General features: G+C 38.4%; 1 long non-coding RNA gene and 1 other non-coding gene across 2 annotated transcripts; both read left to right on the top strand.

Annotated features, from left to right (window-relative positions):
* Window positions 1-201: 201 nt before the first annotated feature.
* trnar-ucg (transfer RNA arginine (anticodon UCG)) lies at window positions 202-274 on the top strand. Its single transcript has one exon. It is a non-coding gene; the product is annotated as a tRNA-Arg (tRNA).
* A 3442-nt stretch (window positions 275-3716) lies between these two features.
* Window positions 3717-14722, top strand: LOC129365829 (uncharacterized). The gene is made up of 4 exons (XR_008606558.1): window positions 3717-3887; window positions 5090-5358; window positions 8100-8330; window positions 13992-14722. It is a non-coding gene; the product is annotated as an uncharacterized LOC129365829 (long non-coding RNA).
* Window positions 14723-16011: the final 1289 nt, after the last annotated feature.

A 16011-nucleotide genomic window follows, 5' to 3' on the forward strand; every position in this document is an offset into this window, starting at 1 on the left:
ACCACGCGGTCTGGATGATTCATAAACCTTTAAATGCGTGAAATAAATGACTTGTACGGATATGATGGTTCTTTTTTCTTTTGCAAACCACTTCATACGCACGTCACCCTTTGTATAAACAAAACAGAACAAATGAAAACCGACCAAACGCTTGGATGATTGACATTGATGTCTGTCAACGTTCCAAATTGGGAACGTCGAGGCCGCGTGGCCTAATGGATAAGGCGTCTGACTTCGGATCAGAAGATTGCAGGTTCGAGTCCTGCCGCGGTCGCATTTTTGTTAATTTAGCGTTTCAAGTCTTATTATTGATTTAAATAATCATAGAGCTACATATTCAAACCGCCAAGCATTTGACATTAGAGACAGTTGAAACTGCAACAGCTCTTAGATTTATTTTGACTTCTCATGTGGACTCAAAGGCGAAGGATGCCTGATTGTCGGTCTTGTTTTAGTGCTGCACTTGGCCCTCTCAGCCCACCAGATTACTCTGCACATCATATTAGAAATTCAGGAGCGAAATGCATTTTCTGAACTATAAATGCTATTTTAAATCATTTGTAGTCAATTTTTGTGAGGTTGCTTCTTTGAAGACCATACTGCTGGTGGGCAGCAGGGGGAGTAGAGAGCCGCGGGGATAAGCGGCACTGCAGTATATAGACTGCTAAAAAAAAAAAACATGTCCGAGTCATTTACGTCTTCATTTTCCTTTATCAATCACTGGTGGTTTTACTCTTTAACAATTGCTAGGTTTTTTTTATTATTTATGTTCTTTTGGTGGACCATACATAAATGAATGGTTTTCATTGTCCATTTTACCACCTTTGTAGAAGGAGAAATGAAGAGTTACTAACATGATATGCTTATGTGAGCTTCTCCAATCATTATGTTCAGTCATATTCTGTTTTCAGAAGTACAGATATTTGATTAAATGCTGTCATTTAAATCAGGTGTGCTGGAGCAGAGTCATGTAACACATGAACAGGACTGAGAGTCAACAATTTAGATCTCTAACTTTAATGGCCATTGTCCTGCTGGGTGGTGTTTACATATTTACATATTATTATATAGCTTCCAGGATTGCCTTGTATTAGCTCCAGCCATTTTCTTTAACTCTACCCATATTTACTGTCCCAGCAACAAACCATCTCTGTTCCTGGTGGTGGAAGCATCATGTTGCTGGGACAGTAAATATGGGTAGAGTTAGAAATGGTTTGTTCAGACTCGTGCAGAGTGAGTTTGCCACCACAAACAGTGTTTCGTTTTTAGGCGTGAGCATTTAGTCACAATCTCATCTGATCAGAGTTGCACACTGACCATATTTTTAGACTGGTTGTCCAGTTTCTCCACACTTAACTCTTAGTCGTACAGGATACAAGACAGATCTATTCGTATTTTTCCGTTTGTCGCTCAAACAAGTATTTCCCCAAAGTGGCAAAACTCTTCTGTTTCCTTTTCTCTAAAAGGCTGTGACTTTTGATTTCTGACCTCCAGGCAAGCTTTCCTTTAGACAGAGCCTCCTCCAGCGTGTGAGTAGCTGCATAATTCACTGCCTCCCATTGTCCTGTTAGTATGCCAGAGAACATTGAAATAATATATTTTCTCTTTCATCCAGACAATATCTTTGGAATGATATGAAGAGTGCCGCTCTGCAGTCACTCTGTTGTGTCTGTGCGTGAGAAACAGTATAGGAATTGGTTTACCTTGCAACTCGAATGCTTTGAGTCTCATGGATGCTTCTATTTCGTGCTTTCCAAATGTTAATCATGGATTAAGTCAGTAAATGGATAGTTGCATTGATTGTTGCTAGCTTAAAACAGAGCTTCATTTTTATTCATTTGCCCTGTGTCATGCAGGTCTGTGTGTCTGAGATCACAGTAGAGAGATAAATAATTAAGAACATAAGCAAGCTAACAAGTGTACTGAGATCTTAATTACTGGACCTAAAATTATTTTAATGACCAAATTATGCCAGACACATTTCAGCTGAAATAAAGGTTACAGTTTTACCTATCATCTGGCAGGTAAGTACATAGCCTGACATAGACATTTAAAATAATTACCAAAGATGATTTAGGAGGCATTTGAAATTCAGAATACAATAATAGCTCAAAGTGTATCAAGATGTTCAAAATATAAGAATCCCAGTCCCAGTCACATAAGTGAAACAGTATGGCCTATACTTTAAATCTGACTGTTCATGTTGGAAACTTAATGCGTCATCATTAAAACTACTCAGAAAAATTCTCTTTTTCTCCTCACACAAATTTGGAGGGAACTTTTCAGTCCAATCTTGGCATTGGATCTTGATGTTAATTTGCCTAAAGAATAAAAAAAAAAAAAAAAAAAAGATCGTGTATTTTTCAAGAGAGCTCACGCTTAGTTGCAGCCATTTACAGTCCTCTACTGGTAAGCTTTTTACACTTATTGAAGATTCTAATGTAACTGTTCATACTTTTATTTTAATTCTATAACTGTGCTTTAAACTTCTTACAGAACAAAAGCAAACATTGTCTTTAAATAAGTTAAATAATGACAATCATGAGAAATGTTTGAAAACTAAAATTGGGGCCTGCTGTTTTGTGACCTGTAGCTCCACAAAGTATAACAACTGAATGGTGTGTTAAAAGTCCTCTTTTTATTATTATTATTATTTTGGGTTTTAAGTTATAGACCAAAGCAAAGTAGTGGATAATTTGAAGAAGAAAAAAATTGGTTTTCAGATTTTTTCAAAAAATGAAAATTTTACAGCAAGGTAAGTTTATGTATTTAGCACCCCTAAATCTGATGTTTCTACACAAGCACAACTGTTTGTCTTCAGGCTGCCTCACTAGTAAATATGATCCACCTCTGTATTTATCATTCTCACATCTGTTTTATGAAGGGCGCAGCACCTGTTAGAGAACATTGGGAACAAGCAGCACCAAAAGGAGCACAGCAGGGTCGGGATAAGCCGATGGAAAAGTTTAAAGTAAAGGTTAGGCCACGAAGCTGTGTCACAAGATATTGCTTTATAACTGTTTTCAAAGAAGAAAATCTTCTATGAACAGGAACATTTTGTGTCATATAAAACTGCCCAAAAAAAACCCGTAAGAAGTCCCATTTCCAGATTGTCACAAGCCACATAGGGAGCACAGCAAACATGTGGTAGATGATGCTGTGCTCCAATGACATCTAAGTAAAACTTAAAAGCAAAATGTTGCGTGTTCCAGAAAACCGTCACATCACCCTGTCCAGACCATTCCCATTGTAAAACATTGTGGTGACATAGTTAGAGGAAATCTATTTTTTCTCAGGGAGATGGACAGAGTTCAGGGGAAGACTTGGAGTTCAATTCAGGGTAGATGATCAATTAGCAAAGCATCTCATAAGCATGTAAAACTCATGCATTAATTTGCAAAAGCTCTGCTGGAAAAAGTATCGAAAAAAACATTGAAGTCAGTGGTTGTATCGTGTCAAAAAACAGAAAAAGTTCAAAAGGCTTAAATTGTTCAGCAAAAACTAAAACAGAACTTGGACTCACTTACACGCTTGGTGCTTAATGAGTAACACAAAAATAAATAAATAAATCACGTGAAAACAGCTCGTAGTGGGACATCAATCTGCAATTTGAAGATCTTTGCAGAGTTCTTCGTCTGTGATTGGTCAATTCGCGGCCCTGGTCCTGGCATGATGTCAGTGCGGGAGCTGGTTGTCAGACAGTGGAGGAAGAGCGCAGGCTGGAGGAGAGACACAAGCTGGAGGACTGAGGATGGAGCAGGATCTATTGACTCTGGCTGCATGGAAACCAGATGTAAACGAGGGGAAAATCCACCTGGGAGATTCGGCACGACCTCAAACTGAAGACATTTTGGCTCCAGAGTTTTGCTCTTGCTTGCGACGCACAGGTCAGAAACGCCTCTGGAAATCGGCAAAATCTGCTCGCTGTATCCGTGCATCGTAAATGTATTTAATCTTTCCAGGTTTAACATTTTTCAACGATGACAATGGATGCTTATTACAAATTATTTAATTTAATTTATTTTTTTTTACAAGAGCAGACATCGTATTTAAAGGGTGGAAACACCCTTGTGTCTCGTTTACAATAAGAGCGCACACAGCGCTGAATGGTCTTTAAACAACCCCTAAAACCCCTGTTGGACAAATCCCCCAGAATGTTAAAGGCTTCTAGGACCCCGGGCCTTCTGTTATGTTCAGGAACAATTTGGGATACAATTTTAGGATATTTTTAAATTTATTTTTTGGTAACATATGTGCGGATTAGTCCTTGTGACGAGAAATAATCTAGTTTCAGAAGTAGGCCAATCACAACTCTCATTAAAAGTAGGGAATCTTGGCCCTCGGGAGCTCTGAAGAGCCAACAGATAATTAGAGCATCTTAAAGCCCAGTTCAATTTAGATTTGAAATATTTTTTGTTATTATTATGGGGGGGAAATGCAGTTTTTTTTTCTTTTTCTTTTTTTTAATTATTATTATTCGAACATCATTTCGCCTGTGATGATGTCAGGTTCGTGTTAATGCTTTTCAGATCACGTTATACAGTGAGGTGAAATAGCCTTTCAATGCAAACTTAAGTTAAATCTGAAGCACCATGATGTCGGTCCAAAATAGTAACCTAATAAATAATAACAAACCATTACAGAAAGTAGAATTAAATGAACTCGTCTACTCAAAGTGGTGGGGTGTCACAACGCACTAAGTTACCTGGTGAAAACATTTTAAAATAAAAAAGGAAACGATGACGAAAGAGAAGCGTTAACACGTCACAACCCTCCTGGAATGTTTATTTGTTTTTGTTTTGTTTGTTTGTTTGTTTGTTTTTATTATTGTTAATGATAATTATGTAAAAGAAGATAAGATGCTATTTTGCATTAATACGTTGCAGACATTACATTTTCTTTACACTTCGCGATTAGTATGAAAAACGTCAGCGGGCCTCATGGGGCACGTTCTGACCTATCGCGAGAGAACGGTATAATCGCCTCAAATACTTGTTCAGGCAGAATGTTTTTGTTGTTGTTTATGGTGATGATGCAGATCTTTCATCGACTGTCGGTTGAATTAACTGGGGTTGTATGAATATTGCAGGCCTTGTGAAGACGCCTCATCCTCATCATCATGTCAGAAGATTGCTCAGCATGCCTGAAGTGCACAGGGGGGGGGGTCTGTTTCTGTCTTTGGTTATCTAGCTGTATGAGTTTTAAATACCTGTCATAAAGCTAGATAACCGAAAGTAGAAATGACTTCCATCAGCTGTGTGTTTGCCCCTGAGGAAGGTGTGTGTGCGTGTGTGTGCGTGTGTGTGCGAGTGTGGGGGAGGTTATGTTGCTCCAGAGGAAGATTATCATCTGGGAAAGGTAAGAAACATTTGTTGCTGCAAGGATTGTTGTTGATGGATGATAAAATTAAACATAACAAATAGCATTTTTTTAAATAATACATTTTAACAGGCTTCTATTTTGTGTTATTTTTTGTTCTACAAATGACAAGTAACTGTTTCCCATAGCAAGAATGCACATCAAATCATGGAGTGTAATGCTATTATTAGCGTCACACTCCGCCATTATTATATCAGGTAATCTTTCTCTTGTGTATGGATTTCACTCAAATATCTCGTATTTCTATGAATTTCCTAGAATTATTTTTAATTGACTGAGGCCTCGACGCTGACAATTTGACCCTATGTTGTTATAACCTGTTATCTTATTCCTGAGGAGCCCAAAAATAATCCCAAATTTCAAGAACCATGTTAACATTTTGACATTTCAAAAGAATTTCAGTTTCACGTAACATTTATTATAGAGGGTGATTATTAGTAAATGCACAAATTAACATTGCATTGATTCAAGCCGGTTTCCAAGTTTATTTCTGATATGATCTGCTAATTAATATTTTATTTATTCATTCTCTTTTTATATTGTCCTGTTCTTCCTTTTAGTTCATCTCACAGTGTAAAGACTAGTGATTTTACTGATTAGTTTGGAGTTGTTTGTTGAATCAGCTTGAAAAATTAGCAAGAAAACAAACACTGACCATGATGAAGACCAAGCTTGGTCACAATACGTCAATCAGTGCTGATTTGACTCCTATTAGCTTGTAAAACATAGTCATAAAAAAAATAAAAATCACTTTTTTCACCTAATTTTTCCACAGTGGAATCCTTTTTTATTTTCATTTTTAGATTTTTAAGAAACCCTATTCTTAGAAAGTTTGGATTTTTCCTACAGTTCCTAATTTTTCCCCCCAAACTCCTTCAATCAGACAAACTTTTTATGCAGACCTTTTTTTAAAACAACACAACTAAACATGACTTACACAGACTATGATGCTAAACCACTAATACTATCCTTTTGAGGATTATTCTTTGTCTTCTTCTTACTAAGCTCCAAACAAACTGCATCAGATAATTTACCATTGATTTATTTACCAGTGGTGGACTGGTAAAAAAAGTTTTTTTTTACATTTTTGATCTTGATGCATGAAAACCAAAGATCCCCTCCTCAAAACGAGAAGGGAAAAAAACCCAATCCTTTGGTATGTAACCTTGTGATCACCAGTCAGACGTGGTGATGGCCAATCAAGTGAAAACTAGACCAATTGATTGGTGCTGAAAGGGCAGAGAAGAGATCTCTACTTAGTCATTTTTTTTAAATCGCCCCGAAATCTGCCTTTGGCTAGTATGAGATTATAAATGACGTTATCTATAAAATATTATTATTATTTGTATTTTTGACTCTTTCCAAACACATCCAGTTTTTCTACTCTTCCTTTCAAGCTTGTGTTTAGGAGTTATTTATCATTTTACATTTGAATATAAATTAGTTACTTCTGTTTTCTATCTGCTCAGATAGCTACTCTGCAATCAGCTGCTCTGCAGATATTGATAGCTTTTTTAGTAACGATAGATTGGTCTCCATGAGTTTTCACACCACACTTGTCCATATTTCCAGAATTTGGAAACTGAAAAACTAGTTTTTCTTGTCAGCCCGATGTAGGACCCGTCTTTCAGCCAGCTGACCAGCAGTGTCTAACAACAGATGAGCCTTTGGTAATCACTGTGTTAACAAAGGCTATGTAGTAAATATATATATATATTAAAAAAACTCTGGTCATGACAGAACTTTCTCTTGTATTTTATGAAAAGAACTTTAAACTGAAACAATATCACAAAAACCATTAGTAGTGCTAAAGCGTGTTTTTTTAAAAAAAATCTTTGGTATTTATTAATTCTGTAAACCCATGTCTACTCAGAAGACGTTGCCCTTGTCGGGGCTCATATTGATTTGTTCTTTTTGATACTATTCACATAGCAAAGAAAACACAGCCTCAATTATAACTTTGTTTAGATAAAAGAAAAGAAAAGCTAATGCTTTGTCCAAACCTTGCAGAGCCTCTAATAAAGCAGCTGACGAGTGAAGCACAGGGTTAAAAAAAACACTTAGCGTCTGTGTTTAAAATCTCGAGTTCTTTGGTGCACATTGTGCGTTGGCTCAATGAGAAGGCCAAGGCCGTCCTGCAGGCAGGAGCTGAACTTCTCAACTTGGTACTTCAGCTCTATACGTGTTGCATGCACTCAGTTCAGAGAATGCCACTAAAGCCTAAAGAGCCCCAAAGTGAGATGAGTTTTCATTCATTCTGTTGACTAGCTGTTGCTCACTGTCAACCCGGACTAATTGCTTCGCTTCTTAGTCAGGTATTGGATATATGAAAAGGCTGTGGCCTGAGTCCTTTCCGGAGCATTCCTCTGTTATAGGTAGCGTGTGAACCTGGTGTGCCTCTTTAAGAAGGGCAATAAAAAACACTTGAGGCTTATGTGTGGAATCAGGTCGTCCTTGATTTTTACCTTTGTACCCATATAATGTGGGAGATTTTAAAAAAATTTCCGGGGCTTTTATTGCAGAAGAATACACACTCATGTCCTGAAAACAAACTGGTCTTTGTAGTTGCTCAGAGCTTTAATAGTATGCACTGCTGGGGAAAATATCAATGTTTTTAGTAATGGCCCTTCATTTAAATGCTGTCCACAATTACAATGATTCCCCTGAATGAATAGCACTCTCATGTTCCCTTGTCTGTGGACATCAAAATTCCTTAACAGAGACAGCATCAAGCAAAAACAAGAAGGGGAAAATGGCTGGTCTGAATTTTCCACGTCCTCCGACACCCTCGCCTGTTTTTACCCAGAAGCCCCCATGCCATCTGTATCGCCAGCGGAGACACTCGGCTGTGCCAGGAGATAGACAAAGACCTGGAGCATGGGCATGCTCAGAGGAGCCATCTTGGGAGATCGTTCATCGAGACATCTAAAATGGCTGGGCTGGCACTTGAGGTGAGCTGCATCATGGTTTGCTGTTGGGTACCAGTGATGGTCAGTGGGGTTGGGGAGGATACGACTTACGAGGGGAAAGGAGAGAAGAAGAGTTTCCCCCCATTTCCTCCACAGTCAGACATGGCCTCTCTCTTGTCTGCTGCAGTCTGCTCCTGCTAATTAGCAGTTAAGGGGGTGATGTGGGGAAGGGGGGTGAGGATTGGTGGTGGTGGTTGGTGTCGGTTGTGGGGGGTGCTGGGCAACAAAATTAATGAGCTGGCACAGGTTGAAGGAAACCTGCCATCCTCTCTTGTCATGGTGCTTCTTTATTCCCCGGAGCAGACCAGGCAGTTCGGCACGGCATGTTTCCACCTGATAAATATCGCAGATTAATGCATGCAACACTGAGGCTTTCCTAAAAAAAAATTGTAATGTTTCAAAAAGTGTCTTTATGTATGTTATTGTGCTGGAAAATTTCTGATGCTAATAAAGCAAATAGGACATACTGGAATTTTTTAAGGTAAAAAAAACAACAACAAAAACATCTGTGCTCAATTATGCTCACTCGTTTTCTTAGATATTTGTTTGCTACACATTTTCTTGTGTGTTAAATTATAAATTTTTGAGCATGAAGCTGCATGCTGATATTCAGTAAAAATTCTCTTCTGTTGCAATGGTTGCAGTGTAAATCAAAATGTTTGCACCTGTATCTAAAAGATACTCCCAAATATTTCCCAGTGGATCTTGCACAATGATTCTTTGCCCTTAGATTTAATTTTCAGCTCCTTGCTTTGTAATTGTAACTAAGCGATACAAATATGATTAGAAACCTTTTTCAGGATGCAGAAAGCAGACTGTTCTCTCAAATCTAGCCTCATGCCCACATACACTTGCAAAGCTCTTGTTATCATGCCGCTTAGCTGGCCTGTAGTGGCTCTGGCAGCAACCCCAGGCGGAAAAGTGAGACACATGAGCGTGTGTGTTCGGGGCCAACATGTGCAGCTGCAAAGCTTGTGTGTTAATGAACAGCGCCATGCATTTTCACATTATCATTCAGCCTCGTACTCTCTCTCACTCTCTCCCTCCCTCAATAGCTGCTCGCCCGACAACACCCCCCATCGCCACCCATTCCCTTCGAAAAGCCTGCTTTCTCACCATTGTGGGAACTGGTGGTGCGGCGGGCCCGGGCTGGGGGGCAGGGTGGGAAAGGCCCTCCAGACTAGACATGAGCAGATGCCTGAGACATTAGACCGTCGTGCGGATCACCAGGGTCGGACGAGGCGCTGAGTTTTAATGTGTGGGCAAGTGTATGTGTGTTTGATATGTGTGTGACGGTGATGGGGAAGGGGACGAGGAAAAGAAAGGGGGGTTAGTCCAGGCCCTGGAGTGCCACCTGACTGTTCATTAGTCTATTCAGCCTACTCTGCATGTCTGAAAAACATGGAGATACAACATTTTCAGCTACATGAGAGGAATTTCCCAGGCACTAAACAAGCATTCAGAGATAATACTCATATGAAGTCCTGCTTCTTGATAAAACGTCTTTGGGTTGCAACAGTACCACAAGGGAACAATATTTGTACAATTTCCTATAAGAACTTGATTGTAATCTTTGCCATGTTTCCCACACTTATATTTCTTTATGTTATATTAACATAATATGGGTTCTTGTGTCAGGTTCTTAAAAGATACCATCCAATGTTAAAACTAACAAAAGTTTAACCCATAAAATTAATGTAACAATTTGGCAACATTTTATTTTTGCATTTAATAAATATTTCAGAAAAGAAATTATGGTTTACCATAAGAAAAATAACACTTTAACTAGATTTAAATTGATATTCTTAAAGCATACACCCAGCAATTCTTTTGCAATTATTCAAATATTTTTTCTCAAAATTCATTCAATTAATTGCCTAACGCAAATGCATTTAATTACTCAAATAAAATACATTATTAATCAAATAGTTGATAAATTACAGAATAACACAAATTGAAAAATGTTAACTTGTTTTAAAAATGCATAGAAAATATGCAAGTTAAGATCAATTGATAGTGAATATATCTGTATTTATACAATTTTTGTCACACACTTTCTCTGGGTCTTAGCTCTTGCTAAGCTAATTAAAGCTGAGATCATTTTTGCTCCAACAAAAATATTCTCAACCACTTGTCATAATTAAAAATTTTCTCTCCTCTAAAGCTCCTGTGTAAGGTACAATTTGCACTCAATGTTTTAAAAAAGCATTACTGCTGTTGCTTTAGTACTTAAAGCGCGACACAAAAAAAATCCTCCAAAACATAAACTTGTCAACCACAAGTTTATGTTTTGCAAAAGTTAGGATTGTTTAGAAATAAAAGTAGCAACTTTTGTTAAAATGTAATAACACTTTTGTATTTTTGAGGACTTTTACATATTGTCCGCCAGGTTTCTCTTTTGTGCTCTGTCTTAAAAGAGGTCCAAATAAAATTGTTTGTTTGGGATGAAGGCATAACATGTCAAATAGTAACAAACTCTTTAAATGCTCTCCAAGGAAAAGACAAATTCTTATAAAGTCTTATATTTTATACCCCAAAGAATCCTTTCTTTAGTGTAAAAATCCCACAAGACAGTTGATGGTACCCTGTACCACTGACTGACTCAGCTGAAGTCGGGGCTGCGACCAGAGGAGCTGAGTGATGTAACCAGCAGATAAAAGTCATTAATGATACCTAACGCTGTTTGTGTGGCTCTGCAATATAAAACATGTGTATAGGTCACATGGCAACATATTATTACCTCTTGGGACTAAACTATCTTTATAGCTGCATTAGAAAAGATCAGCTATGATGTACAGTATTACTGCTTCATGCCATTTTAGGAGAGAAGAGGAAGGTAGCTAAGAGCACAGCTTTCTCTTTCCTGCTACGTCTGGAAATGCAGAGAAGGTTGAGTTTAAAATGGAAAAGGTAAAAAGAAGGAAGGCCTAAACAGAAAAGAGATGGCAGCCATGTTGGAGAGCCATGCCATTACATTCAGCTGCTGAGGAGCAGACGTGTGTGTGTGTTTGTTGGGAGGTTTGCAACACAGTTTGTTTTAATCATTGCTGAAGAGGTATTTAGTCCCTGTTTCTGAGTTGAAAAAAATGAAACCAAATTACAGCGATAGCATAAACTCCTCTGTGATATCCTCTTTTTACACTGGCTAAAGCTGCTCTGTTTTTAATCTGCTCTGCAACAAAGAGTCTTTAAACCAAGACAGTCTGAGATCAGAGCGACTGGGGGAGCGAGGTCAGCAGGTCTGGCAGAGTCGGAAGGATTTAGGGCGTTAACACCTCTGAATCAATCTCTGCTTGTACGTATCTTTAAATTTGACTTAAAAATGCATATCCCCCTAAAGAAAGTGGGACAATGGGACAGATGATTACCTGGCCTTTCTTCTTCCCTGCCTGTGTTATCCATTATTAACTATGTATTACCTCTTCTTCACTGGATTTTCAAAGCTGTGGAAATTATAATGTATGACATGATGAAGTGACAACAGCCACCGCTCACTATCCGTTCTGTGTGGGTGCAGCTGTGTCGCTATAGTAGCGATAAATTGTTAATACCACACTATTCCTGGGTTACCTTCTCACTATGTGTGGATAGACAAGGCACAGCTCACAGGCCGCACATCGTCTTGGATGAGGCTCCAATGTGGGTCAATCGAGGCTCACTGGGTGTCTTTACTGCAGCTTCGGCTAAGACTAATGTAGGACGAAGCTGAACGTTAAGTATATCAGAGGAAGATGGAGAGAAGCTCCCACATCGCAGGCTTTTCAGGGGGTCCTCTGTGCTCCAATGAAAGGAGAGAAGAATTAGGTGACTGAGCCTTTAATGCGGCAGCCCTTCATAATCATAGCACGTGCAGTGAGGTTGTGGGGTGAAAAGATGGTTAGGAAATCCTTGCTGTGACCTAATTTTACTTTCCTCATGTTAACTTGTTTTTGTAGCAATGAAGTTTGAGATTAGTCTTTAAAATATGCCATAGGTTACAAATTTCTAACTTAAAAGCTGTGCTGAGAATCAAGTCAAGTTCAAGTTCATTGGTGCTGTTGTTCCGTCTGGGGAGAGTCGAGAATGTCTGTGGCCACCCTGGAGTCAAAGAATACAACCAAGACGGGAACGAGGAGGTGGTGTGTGAGGAGTACATAGCCTTTGACCTCTTTTAGGGTTGCTATGGGATAGAGGCCGCTCGGTTCAGCAATGTAAGTTTGAAAAGGCCAAATTGTCAGAGCTGTCCAGCAGACGTCAACTAACCCACCACTCCTACCTCCCCTGCAAAACACACACAAACTCAAACCCATTCACACCTACTCACAGATGGCACGGGCCAGCTTGGGAATGTTAGCTGCAAGAGAAGGAGAGAGAAAACACTTTATGTTCATCAGAGACTGCGATAATTCATCTAGTTGAAAGTCTGCAGCCCTTTTTCGGCACATTCTGCTGGATCATTCTGCACCTCATCCTACACAAATTTACACCTACTTGGGGATTGAGTTACCGTGATAAAACATTTGTTGGACCTTATCAAACAAAATCTTCATAAATGGCATTATTTTCTTGTTTATTTCTTCTGCCAAAAGATACCATGCATGCAATTTAAAGTTCTACTTAACATCATCACCCCATTTGTCACCGTTTGAGAAAAATACCCATTCTATCCACGGCTTCTTCTAAATCGATCCAAAATGAGGTGTTACATTAGTGGATCGCCCATTTCTGTTCCTGCACACAGTAGCTGCTCAGCATTTCGTATCTGATTCATTGCATGTCAGAGTGGGCATGCAAATCCACGGATCGTAATGCGTGCACGTTCCACAGCCCCTCTGCAAACGTGTGCGAGTGTGGCCTCATTTAAGGTTGCATTCATTCGAAGGAGGCGTCCGGCGAATAAAAGAAGCTGTATTTGCATACGCTGCATGCCGTCTGCAGAGAGGGAGCAGCTATCCCCCCCCTGACTACCAAAAAAAAGATATCAGAGGTGGACAAAGAGAACGAGGACAAATCCTTCATTGTGGGCACGGTGGGAGAAAGGGCTCATCTGAATTGGGGAGTGGGTGAAAATTGGCAGAGAAAGAGTTTGCGCTGGTTCCCTGCAGGGATAAAAGCATTAAGCGTTACTGCCTGAAAATGGAAGAGAAGAACAACACGCAGAGCTAAGGAGGCTTTCATTTTACAGTGCATGAAAAGGAAGTTTTTTTTTTCCTGAAACACTTCCTCCACTGTTTAATGTGCAAAATAAAAAAATCATGCACAACATGTAAATGTGCTATTGTCAAAACAGTCTCATTACAATTTTGTAAAACCAAACAACTTCAGTTTTAATGACTTCATATTGTTTCCCAACAAATCAGCGTTTCTATAACTTCTCTGGTTCATTGTTTGCTTTTTATGTGCTGTTTGTGTTTAACTGTGAATTCTTGACGTATAAAAAAACTCTTTCAATGAATGCTCTCGCAACTCCACTTAACCTGCCGCAGTTTAATTTTTATTTTGTATTATCTTCTATGTTGTGATGTTAAGAAACATCTTTCCTATTCTGTTTTTTCTTCATTCTTATAATAATGCAAGGCATGATTTCTTTCATGGGTAGTTAAAGAAATTGACAAACTAAGTTAGATTCACGTGTTAATGATTCCCTCCATCTTTCTTGTTCAGGACAGGACCAGAACTCTGAAGATCTCTGCGTCTGGCTTTGGGGACCAAACTCAACATAAAAAATTAAAAAAAATAAAATATCACCATACTTACAGGACTCTGGGCACCGAATCTGAATCTCACTTTGTGAATGGATTGTACTTGTATGAACTGTACTGAGTTGAATTTGCAATACAGACAATTAAAGTTAATGCTATACTGTTGTAATAAAGTGTGTAATTGAACATTTTCAGAAACAGAGTAAAATTAATAGATTTTTTTACCCAACATAATGTGTATCACTGTAAAACAAATGTATTGTTGAATTCTCTTTTCTATCTAGTGTAACGAATTAAATGATAATTTATATAATATAAATGTGAAATATGAAAAATTAAATGTATTCCTGCCAAGAATACAAAATGATAGATGTCGTATTTGTGCTTTACTGATTTCTAATATACTTATTTTTGATCCATTAGTTATATTTTGGAATGTTCTTTAAGTATGCAAAATGTAATTTGATTAGATGTTATGCTATCTTATGTTGTATTGCTTTGCAGTATGTTTGTGTATTTAATGGTTAATAAATTTGTCTAAATTATTTAATTCATTCATTACATTATAGCACTAAATACATGCATGTGCACATGCATGTATTTAATGTTAGCCTTTCATTAATGTTTCTGAGTATAAATTGTAGAAAATAAACTCAGAAAATGTGAAACCAAGCATTTATGAAAATGTCCTCATCCAGACAGCTTCATTTGTTTTATTTGAACAAAATTCATTCTTTCAGAAATGACAGAAGTTAGTTATTGTTATAACATGTCCATTATTAGGTTATTTGGTCTCTGAATTGTAAAAGCCTTTGTGTTGTCCTGTGATAATCAACTGAACAGAAAAAAAAACATCTATGCAACCCACAATTAATAAGCAATTACATTTTACAGCAGTCACAAGGTTCACAGGCACAGGGGATGTTCTTTCTCAAAAAACACCACCTGGATTGTCTTTTATTTAAAAAAATAAAAAAAAGTAGAAATTAGAGTTGACTTGTGATGAAAGCATAAAACAGTGACATATTTTATAAGCATCATCTGGAAAGTTGAGCTGTCCAGTTTGGTTGTAGCATTACAGAAATGATGCTTCACAAGGTTTGAACAAGTCTTGCAATTCTTTGGCTCCTACATTCATAAACACACAAACCTCAGCAGCTGTGAACAGCATGCTTAAGAATCATCTTTAGGGTATATTTTGTTTCAGAGTTAAAATTTCATGCTGCTAGAATTTGAACATTTGACTAAAATTTATTTTAATTTTGTTATTTTAACACACATGCTCCAAAACTAGTTTCATTGCGTTAGTGACTTTTTTTTCCACGCTGTATTATAATCCAAGATTATATCCACATGGCGGAGCGTGGCGGTGGGCTGAGACGCGTTGGAGTCACTGACCCCTCATCAAGTTTTCATTAGGAGAATCAGACCAAGGGACGTGCGCTGAATCGCCCAGTGAAAAGTTCAGCAGCCTCAAAAACTCAGCGGGAGGGGAAATGACGTCATGCGTTGTTAAACGAGCTGCTGCAGCGGTACCTGTGGTCGTTAAACAATTTTTCACTAGATCCGCACGTTGAGCCCGTTTTGCGGCTGCAGTCCGACGAGAAGCGCTTGTTCACTCAAACGTGTCACTGCCCAGCGGGGGGCCCCGGACCTTCTCCAGATTAAATTTGGATTACGGGCCGTCCTGAGGTCAGCGACCGACTCCTGCGTCCGGAGTCAAGCAACAGATGGACACGCGTGTAAGGTCACCGGGGGATTATTTCCCTCGTATTGTGTGAAAACAAGCAAAGAGCCCAAAAGGGACAATGGAAAGTGCAGTCATGGTTTGTGTGTCCATGAAGATGTGTAAATTGTTTCATTTTGAAAAAGATTGATGTCTTTTTTGTTGTTGTTTTGTATGGTTGTGTATTTTTTCCCATTCTGTTCAGTTCTGAGAAATAAATGCAATCTATGTATATTTTTTGAAATGATTAATAATA

Source organism: Poeciliopsis prolifica, unplaced genomic scaffold, assembly GCF_027474105.1.
Source record: "Poeciliopsis prolifica strain line A6 unplaced genomic scaffold, Auburn_PproV2 SCAFFOLD001, whole genome shotgun sequence".
In the NCBI taxonomy this organism is placed as follows: domain Eukaryota; kingdom Metazoa; phylum Chordata; class Actinopteri; order Cyprinodontiformes; family Poeciliidae; genus Poeciliopsis; species Poeciliopsis prolifica.